Source organism: Chrysochloris asiatica, unplaced genomic scaffold (assembly GCF_000296735.1).
Source record: "Chrysochloris asiatica unplaced genomic scaffold, ChrAsi1.0 scaffold00074, whole genome shotgun sequence".
Lineage (NCBI taxonomy): Eukaryota > Metazoa > Chordata > Mammalia > Afrosoricida > Chrysochloridae > Chrysochloris > Chrysochloris asiatica.
Genome location: NW_006408592.1, coordinates 5,582,293 through 5,591,519, shown reverse-complemented (window position 1 = coordinate 5,591,519; position 9,227 = coordinate 5,582,293).

Below are 9,227 nucleotides of genomic sequence, written 5' to 3'. Positions count from 1 at the left end.
CAGCCGCTCCGCGGGAGAAAGATGAGGCTTTCTACTCCCGTAAAGATTTACACCCTCGGAAACCCTGTACAGGGTCGCTATGGGTCGGCTCCGACTTGAAGGCACTTAACAACAACAACAACAACAACAGTCTTTATGTATTTTCATCTAATTCTTACAACAGCGCTATGAAATTACATATCAATACCACTATTTTGGAGTCCTGGTGTGGCACTGTGGGTCAATATGCTGGACTGCATGGTCAGTTAGAACAGTGAGGTCGGTGGTTTAAGCTCACCAGCCGCTCCTTGGAAACCCTATACAGGGTAGCTATGAGTCAGAACTGACTCGATGGCACTGAACAACAACAACATAGCTATTTTACAGGTGAGGAGGTAGAGGCTCAGAAAGTTAAATGGTTTGCCCAAGGTCAAGTAGCAGCAGGTGGCAGAGTCAGACAGGTCTGCTGGAAGGGTAAAGAAAGAACTCTTAGCAATTGACTCCCGAATGACAAAAGGCAGCTGAGCCCCAAATCTCTGGATCTGTCATTCACAGGCACAACCCGTGCATTCTTTGTCGTTTCAGAACGGTGACATATGAGACAGAGCCTCAATATGTTAAGAATTCACAGACAAATCCAGAGGCTGTAGCTGAAGTGAAACTTGGGGGAAGGGAAGAGACAATGGAAAGACTATAGAGCTTGTTTTATTTTGAAATGAGCTATTTTTTTCTTTGTTTTTCTGCATCCTGTTTAGTTGCTTAATGGAGATAAATAAAGCTGGGAGAAATTACATTTGGCAGCCTTCAATGGGACTTGGATTCACGATTCTTTCTTCCCTGCTGCTTGAGATGGTGACAGTTTGTTAGTGGTGAAGTTGTTGACTGAGATTTTCTTCTTTTATACTTGATTGTATTAAAAATAAGCAATATTAATAGCTCTGGGAAAAGAAATGTATACATAAACATATGCATAAGATAGGAAAGTAGAATATAAACTTGTACTGTCAGAAATCATTTACTTACCCTATCTGAGTCTTCCATAATTCAAAACCTAAGAAATCCAGCAAAAGCATCATGGTGGGTGGAAGGATCCAGTAAGATAATGATACTTCCTTGATTTTAATTAGTCTATTGTGTTTTCATATTCACCTCAAAGGCTCTGGGTGGTAAAGAGTTTTATCATTATTTAACATGTAAGGAAACAAGCTTTGAAATGGTGGGGTGGTAGATAATCATTACCTAATTTGTACATGATAGCATTAAAATCCATGCCCAGGAACAAGAGGCTGTTAAAATTATTACAAACAATACTACTCACAGAGGATGTCTCAGTTATTTATCTTTTTTCCTGGTACAAAGTTAAAATGCATTCATTGTTCTAAATTCAAACATGATAGAAATATAAATCCAAGTATCTCTGAATCTCACATTTCATTTATATACATGGTTAAGTCTGCTATATATTTTCCAGATTTTTTTCTATAGCATCATTGCTATTAATAATAATGTAGTAAATCATATTCTGATAATATGTTATAGCTGCAAAGTGCTTTCATATAAATGCTCTCCAGGCACACATACCTACCATAATTTCCTTTTCCTGTTGCTAGAGTGAATGTTGAACCTGTGCCTTTGGGATGCTAAAGAGCCAGTCAGTGAGATTTGTACCTGCCTAAGGTCATCAGAATAAGCGTTGCAACTGAACGGACTGTTCCCTGCAGACTAAAAGAATTGGCTGCCCTCCCTTCAATTAGAACTGATGAGCTGTTTGACAGAGCTCAATGGTTGTTTTGACACTTCATAGACAGAGTCTCAGCCACTCCAGGCAGAAGGAAATCATCCAGCTACCAAAACTTCAACAGCTGGGATCCAAGGGTTTTAATAAATTAATTTGCAAAAATTTGAGTGGCTTGAACTGAGAAAGTGGATACTCTTAAAAGGAAAGAAAAATGGATTCAGAATGTTAGCAACCAGTAAAGACCTCAAAAACCACCTGGTCTAGTCTATATTTTTTATTTTAAGCTCCAAACTGAACTTCAACACTGGGAAGAGGCTTAAGCTGTATATCTTGTTCAATTTAGTTAAAAAAAATGTTTCCAAGCATCTGCTATGTGCTAGATTCTATGTGAGGTATTTGGGTTAGATATACTTCCAGCCTTCAAAAATGGACAGTTCTGAAACTCAAAGGGAACATATGAGCAGGCATGTAAGCTTGCTAGGGCCCATGTTGGTCTACTGGTGAATGGAAGAGGAGGAAAGATAGCAATGAAGAAATGGGCTGAGTCCAACCATATTCCACAGACTCCTGTTGACCTGGAGATGAGAGAGAAGAGGAAGGGCTGGTTGGTCCAAAGTGTGGTGAGACCTGAGGACACCTGAGCCTATGGATAAGGACACAGCCACAGAGGTCTAGAGCTGAGAGTGACGCATCTAGCTAAAATTCAATATATTTTCTAAAAATCCATCCATGTTGGTTCCTATATCACAGTGAAGTGAGAGGAGGCACACAAGAACACCCAAAGTTGCAGATAGTACCCATTGACCTACCCTTAATGGTTTGATAATCAGAACTCGACTAGAGGCAGATTTAAAAAAAAAAAAAGAACAAAACAATTTTTGATAAAGGAAACAAGGATAAATTGCTTCAGTTTGATGAACTTGACCTATACTCATGAAGGTAGTAACTCAATACCAACAGAGAGGGAAGGAGTCGTCGCATCAAGTATCAATGCTATCCCCTCTGTTCACAGGATAGATAGGGATGGGCAACTTAGACATTGGCTACCTAAAATGAGGGGGTGATAAAGGCACAAAGTGACTGGTTTACAAGGTTTCAAGGGGAAGTTTAGTTTAATAGTATGTGGGCGAAGAAAAAGACCCACTGAATAGTTTTCATCTTGTCTAGATGGGTCTGGTTAAAAGAGATAGGGATAAGATTCTTATGATTCAATAGTAATTGTTACCGTGATGACTAATTGTGATTGTCACAATTATAAAGGTAGAGGTTTTATAGCAAAAATGGGGGAGTAGTTAATCTTACAGTCCAGAAACAAAGGACCCTAGGACTATCAAGGGAGATGAGAACAAGCAGAATGTGAGATCTTATCCAGAGAAGCAGTGACACCAGAGATGGAGGCAGAGATGGGGACAAGGAGAGAGGGAGCAGCTGAGGACTCTAGACTCATGGGAAGATAGGGACTAAGAGATGGCAACCAGGAGGCAGACTTGCAGAATGTGCCCTTTGGTGTTGTAAATTATTATATATGCTGAGGTTGTTTTTTGTTTTTGTTTTTTTTTTTTAAAAGAGCTAAAGTGAATAGAGAGAAATACTATTAACTGATGGTACATGGAGATTATAATCATTGTAATGAAACAAGGTATATGATTTGTTGAAAGTAAAACTGATAATCTGCCCTGTAAACTTTCACTCAACTCACAATAAAAACTTAAAAAAATAAAATTAAATTAAAAATTCATTGTCCAAAATATCATAAAAGTGTAAGGAGGAATATTCTTAACATTTTCATAAGGAAAGAGAGGTAACTGACCTTTTACTATAGCTCTGAAGTATAGGCTAGAGTAAACAGAACCAGTTTACTAACTGCTTTTCCATCACAACCATCTGTAGGCCTACTACCTGAAAGTCCCCTCCCCATGTTGATTTCCTCAATCGTGGACCTCTTTTGTAGCACTTCAACTCCATACCTCACATCATAGACCCTGCCTTCATCAGACTATGGCTTCTTCCTATGACATTGTGACACATGGCTGTCACATTATTTAATTCCTAGTGCCTAGCACACATGTTGAGCATATGCTTGCCCACTGATGAATGAATTTTTGCTTGAGACAGATTGCATTTTTTCTGATTTATGAATGACTTATGAAATATAAATTTATAGGTTCTTATAACTGATCAACAAGGTCGCCCATTCAAACCCACCAGCTACTGCTTGGAAACCCTAAACAAGGTCTCTATGAGTCAGAATCCAGTTGACAGCAATTAACAACAATCAGAACAAGTTACATACTTAGGAATATTAATTCAATATATTTTCTAAAAATCCATCCATATTGTTTCCTATATCACATTCTCCCTTCACAGTTACACTTTGATTTTTGGCTACATGCTTGGTGTCATCTATCAACTTCAAACCTGGAGTTTCCTTGTGGAGTGGCTTGTTGTTGTTAAGTGCTGTTGAGTCAGTTAAGACAAATAGTCACCCTGTATAGCCTCCAAAGAGTGGCTAGTGAGGTTCAACTGTCAACCTTGTGGCTAGCAGTCTAGTGCTGATCCTATAGCAACCACACCAGGACTCCTGTGGAATGGTGAGAGAAACAGTATTTGGCTTAAAGTCTGTTGACCATTGTTACAAATGTGTAAGGTTCATCTCTATAGTGAATAGTTATGCTTCTCTGCATCCAAACACTCCTCCTATCTTTAATCCTTAGTTTCCTGAGTGTAGCCAGACTGTGGACAGGGCCAAGCAAGGGCTAACCAGAGGCCTCTGTTTGAAGAAGTCCTCTGTTTGTAATGTCTCAAGACTTGACTGTGGGAGGATCTGCTTCTAAGTTATCTCATGTGGCTTTTGGTAGCAGTCAGTTCCTCATGGGCAGTTGGATTGAATGCCTCAGTTCCTCACTAGTTAGTGGTCAGAGTGTCCCTAAATTCTTATCACTGGGCCTCTCCAGAAACAATGCAACAGACCCTTTATCAGAGTGAACAAGAGAGAGCAAGAAAGAAGCCAGAATCTTTTGGTAACCTAATTTCTAAAGCGACAGCTCATCAGTATGTTCATATTATATTGATTAGGAGCATGTCCTGCGTCAACTGAAAGGAAGGAAAATTCACAAGGACATGAATACTAACAGGCAGGGTCATTGGGAGCCATCTTCTAAGCTACCAACCAGCTTTGGACTTCAGAGTGCATATTTTGTTGTTATCTCTAAAGACTGTATTTGCAAACATATAACATTTTTTTTTTCTTTTAAAATTGTTTTGAGAAGCACACAGTACCTAAAAAAGAAATCAGATTCTAGACATAAAATAAATGCTAAATCTGGTGTGGTGCTATAGGATAAGCACTGTATTGGAAACTGCAAGGCTGGTAGTTCAAAACCACCATTTGCTCTTGGAAATCCGATGCAGGGTCTCAGAACCAACTTGACACCACACAAGAATAACAGTAACAATAATATTAACCAAACAACATGGCGATAGTTTTTAAATGAATAACTTCAAGGAATTATGATGAATTGGATCAATCTGGATCTCTATCTGTCTTGAGAAGAGGAAATAAGAGCCATAGAAGCATTTGCCATATGATAGTAAATACTGGAGCTAAATGGAAAACTAGAGTTGAGGTTGTGACCAATCTGGGCTATGTTGTAGATGAGAAAACAGGTGATGAGAGACCAATAAAACCTGCAGAGGAAAACAGAGATGAGATATAATGGTATTCCTGAGAGACATATATATCCACTTCTCACTTATCCAAAGACTTGGTTCTTATATGAAAATTGCCATTATACAAAAATGGCAGATGACCAACTGAGATCACAAACTGGAGGATGACTGTGTCATTACATAACTACCAAACCACTGAGAATCATGGTCCAGCCAAGGTGACACACATCATAGCCAGTGTACTCTCACCTCACACACTGGTGTTTGTTCTTGCCAGATGTCCATTGTTAATGTGGGATAGTAGATGTTTTACTGTTGTTGCAAATGCAAAGTGTTGCAGTAAGTGAAGAGCAATTGTATAGGAAAATCTGGTTTTAATAAGTGAAATCAAACAACGTATTGCATTGGGCAAATCTGCTGCACAAGACCTTTTTAAAATGTTGAAGAGCAAAGATGTCAGTTTGAGGACTAAGCTGCAGCTGACCCAATCCGTGGTATTTTCAATAGCCTCATACGCAAGAGAAAATTGGATAGTGAATAAGAAAGGCCATGGAAGAATTGATGCATTTGAGTTATGGTGTTGGAGGAGAATACTGAAAGTGCCATGAGCCGCCAAAAGAACCAACAGATCTGTGTTGGAAGAAGTACAGCCAGAGTGCTTCTTGGAAGTCACGATGGCCAGACTTCATCTTTCATACTTCGGACATGTCATCAGGAGAAGGATATCATGCTTGGTAAAGTGGAGGGTCAGACAACGAGTAAGAACTTCAACAAGATGGATTGGCACAGTGGCAGTGTCAATGGGCTCAAGCATAGCAATGATTCTGAGGTTGGCCCAGGGCTGGGCAGTGTTTGTTCATAGGGTTGCTATGAGTCAATACCAGCTTAATGGCACCTAACAACAACAATGAGTGAACAGAGGAGTCTCATCAGAGATGAAAACTTAAAAAAGAATCATACAGAACTTCTAGACCTAAAGAATACAATAACAAATGAAAAAAAAAAAAGGGGGTGGGGTCATTGGCTGGAATCTACGGCAGATGAGAGGAGGTAGAAGAAAGAAGCAATGAACTTGAACTGAACTGGAAATGTGTATGCCAGCTAAATCAAATTTACTGCTGTGCATGTCTATGAATGAATGTGAAAATGTCATAAATACTGATATGGGGATTACAAATAAAATTCAGTGAGTAGATAAATTCACAATAAGGAATCTGCGAGTAAAGAAAATCAATTGTACATAAAAACACAAAAGTTTACTATATATTTGTGAGTTCATTTATAAGTAATGCATTGGTGTTTATGAAATTGCTGTTTTTTAGTCATAAATGGTCAAAAATCAGCAATTTCATATAGCTATTAATAAAACTGGAGTCCTGGTGTGGTGCTGTGGTTAATGCACTGAACTGCAAAGTTGGCTTGAACCACAAGGTTGGCAGTTCAAGTTCACCAGTTGCTGCTTGGAAACCCTATACAGGGTCACTCTGGGTTGGAACTGACTCGAGGGCACTTAACACTTAACAACAACAACAGTTAATAAAAGTATTACAAATGAAGTGTAAGGGTTGACAGTAGACTCATGATAAGGATTTCTTTTGGAGAGCGGGAAGAATGGGCATGGATGGGAATGAACAAGATTGACTTCATCTGTAATATGTTTAGTTTATCTTTGAAATTTAAGGTATTTAAATTGCTGAGGGGTAAATACATTATTAGTTTTATTATCAGTTGAATTTTCTTCTGTATTTCAACACTTTTCTAGAAAAACGATATGTTAATTTTGGAGCATTTCTGGGAAGTGGGAGAAGGGTTAGTTAGGCTGTATGAAATCTATAAGAAGTCTGGTGTCTGTGGGTAGCAGAGTGGTGGGTGCTCAGGAGGAGAAAAGGAATGGCCAGAAGCCCTGTGAGGTCTTATGGGTAAAGAAATGGTGGTTCATAAAAGTTAATTAAATATTTTCCTCAACATTTATAATTACTAATTGTTAGAGCCTGAATTTGAACTTAAATAAACTCCAAAGCCCTTTCTTTTGGAGGTCTTTCTTGACCCCCCACTAACATCTCAGAACTCCATAGTGCTATTACCCTGCTTCAGTTTTCTGAGTAACATTCACCATAGAAATTATCTGTTCCTATAAAAATTTACAGTCTCAGAAACCCTACACAGAGTCACTATGAGTCAGAATCAACTCAATGACAGTGGGCTTGTTTTTGGTATGTATGTGTTTGTTTATTTACTTACTACCCATCTCCTTGTCTGAAATATAAGCTGTATATATACTTATATATAGATATAAGTAAAGGACTTGTCAGTTTTGTTCATTGCCTTATTCCCAATGCATACAACCGTACAGGGTGCTAAATGGATTCTCAATAAACATGTGTTGAATGACTACAGTTTTCAAGCCCTTAAAATATTTTATAGTTGTTAAGGAGACAACAGTTCCTTTCCAAATTGTGCCTATATTTCATGGTATCTAAAAAAGTCTACTTTTCATTTCCTCTGGAGAAAATGTAGCTCATGCATGTAATTTAGTTGCCAAAGGTCATTAAATTACCTTAGGATAATTTGCCTTTTTATTAAAGTGTCCCAGACCACTGTTTTAGGACATTTGGAGCTAGAGTCAGAGAGACCTAGATTGAAACACCAATTCTGCCTCTTACTAATTCTGTGTCTTCTTAGTAGTTTATAAACCTTTTCTGAACAATAGTCCTCATTTGCAAGATGGTGACTACAATATATCAGAGTTTCTGTATAGTGTCTGTGAAAGTGCCTTATAAACTGTGAAGTGATTTGTAAACTCTAAGGTGGTATTGAACAAAAAAACTTTTTGCAGGATATTTTGCAGAGACTGGTCTGGTCTGTTAATTCCCATCTAAATGATTTGTCTCCTTCTCCCTTTTGTACTATCCACCAAGAATAGAAACTTAATAAAGACTGGTGGATGACTGTCATACATTAGTATATTACAGGAGTGGATAAAGGAACAATTGAGTATTCTGTGAGAAGATGACTTCTCATTTGAAATTCTAAGTGAGGCTGAGCTGGGAACACATAATCCTTCAAGGATTTATGAAGTTTAATTGGTTTGTCGGAGGTGACTAGAGCTGCGAAGAGAAAAATCAAAGAAAAACTGAGAAAGATTAGGAGGCATCATATGATTCAAATGATTTTGATAAAACATCATTTAGTGATTTAACATGTTCCTGACTATTTTTCTTCTTCTACAGTTTCCTTCTCACAATTTAGGGATCTGATTCTTCAGAGACAAATTGAGAACTACTAGCAGCCTCCTTTTAAAGAATAGAAGTTTTCTGGAAATTTGTATGTAAATTTTTATATTGAGTGTTCTTAAAGTAGATCAAATTTAAATATACTTAAAGACCTCTTTTTGGTAAATTAAAATAAAAACATATTACATAGTAATAAACCCATTACCATCAATTAGATTTGGACTCATGTTATTGTTGTTGTTAGGTGCCATTGAGTTGGCATTGACTCATAGCAACCCTATGCACAGCAGAACAAAACACTGCCGGATCCTGGGCCAACCTCACTATCGTTGCCACGCTTGAGTCCATTGATGCTGCCACTTGGCCAATCCATCTTGTTGGGGTACTTCCTCTTTTTCTCTGACCTTCCTCCACCTTACCAAACATGATATCTTTCTTCAGCAACTGTTCCCACCTGACAATATGTCCAAAGCATGAGAGACAAATTTGGCCATCTTGGCCTCCAAGGAGCAATTGGGCTGCACTTCTTCCAAAACGGACCTATTGGTTCTTTTGGCAGTCCATGGCACTTTCAATATTCTCCTCCAACACCATAACTCAAAACCATC